Raw genomic sequence first — 1,446 nt, forward strand, 5'->3', positions numbered from 1 at the left:
GGTGGCGCATTTTCTCTGAACCTGAGGATAAATACTTCCCAAACTCCACACCTTTTATGTCCTCTGCTCATAATGGCTCGCAATTCTGGATGTCTGTCCACAAGGTGCGTGATGAATTCAGAAGCCTTCTGAAATTTGTGGTGGGAGATGGGGCTTCCACCCATTTCTGGCTTGATTGGTGATTGGTGACGGCCCCCTCTCTCAGTCCTTCCCTGTTATTTTTTTCTTATGTTTCCAATCAGTCCACCTCCATTGCGGAGCTTGCTGCTTGCAACTGGGACCTTGGCTTCCGGCATGCTTTCTCTCCTACAAAGTTGGCCAACTGGCACGACCTCACTGCCTTGTTCCCGGTGCTGTCGGGTTCACCCGATCGGCTTGTTTGGCCCCACTTCACCTTGGGAAAATTCTTAAGTCTTTATACTCTATAAGCTCATCTCTGGGAGGCAGGACTCTCATTTTAAGGCTATGTAGCGAGCATGCATTCTGCTTAAATAATAATAAAATCTTTGGCAGGCTATTAGACTCAAACTTCCAGCTAGTGACCAAATTCTTGAACGCGGCGGCAACACTAACGCAACTTGCTCTCTTTGTTGAGAGACAGAAGACACTGAACACATCTTCAAATGTGCCTTATCCAGATTTGGCTGGAGTTGTGTTTGATCATGGTTGAACTGCAACTGGAACCCATCGAGGTTCTCAGATCTTTTTAACTTAGTCAAGTACCTCTCGGCCCAGTTTGTTTGTGTTTTCTGGATCGCCCAGTTTGTTCGTGATTTCTGGATCGTTTTGCTGCTTTTGCCTAGTGTTTTTGGACCACTCGAAATAAATTTACAAAGCATATATTTCCTAACCGTCAGCCTCATCGCTTGTTTAAAATGGTTGCCCTTTTACAGCAATGGAAGCCATTGGCTAAGGCTGGCCTCGCTCATTTCCAAGATCCGGGTGCCTTCTCACTCTGTCCCCGCCTCCCCTGCGCTGGTGTCTTCTGGAGCTGGAGGGTAGATCCTTCTTTACCTGGTTTTTGCTGGCCTGCGTGCCATGGTTGCCTCGTTGGCTGCATGGATCGGTTTGAACCTCTTCCGCCTTTTTTGTAAGCTTGTTGGGCTTTATTTATAAAGTCGGGCAATCTGACTTTCCTCTAAAAAGTATAGACAAAAGAAGATGTTTTTACATGAGTATAGTTCGCGGGAACAGCTTTATCTACTACCACTATAAAAGGAAGAGAGGGGCAGATCCAAATAATCAGAACCATCCATTGGCAAGATCTAATGGCCCTTAATCCTTCTGTGTTTAACGCTCCAAACCACGCATTAAGCTATCGCTAACCCAGCCCACGCCGCCGTTTAAAAACAAAAACAAAACCGCCCGCACGACCTATCGCCCACTCTCGCCCACTCCTTCTCCCGCACCCTTCGCCGCCCCGCCCCGCGTCCTTCGCCGCCCACC

The 1,446-nt window shown here is 47.9% G+C and overlaps 1 protein-coding gene across 1 annotated transcript in view; it reads left to right on the forward strand.

The window, feature by feature from the left end:
- LOC123188180 (uncharacterized) overlaps positions 1–1,446 on the forward strand; it is a gene marked incomplete in the record, with an annotated part of 9,628 nt that overhangs the window by 3,610 nt on the left and 4,572 nt on the right. The window contains 1 exon segment of the mRNA XM_044600219.1: positions 894–1,446.

The sequence above is a fragment of the Triticum aestivum genome, chromosome 2A (assembly GCF_018294505.1).
Source record: "Triticum aestivum cultivar Chinese Spring chromosome 2A, IWGSC CS RefSeq v2.1, whole genome shotgun sequence".
Lineage (NCBI taxonomy): Eukaryota > Viridiplantae > Streptophyta > Magnoliopsida > Poales > Poaceae > Triticum > Triticum aestivum.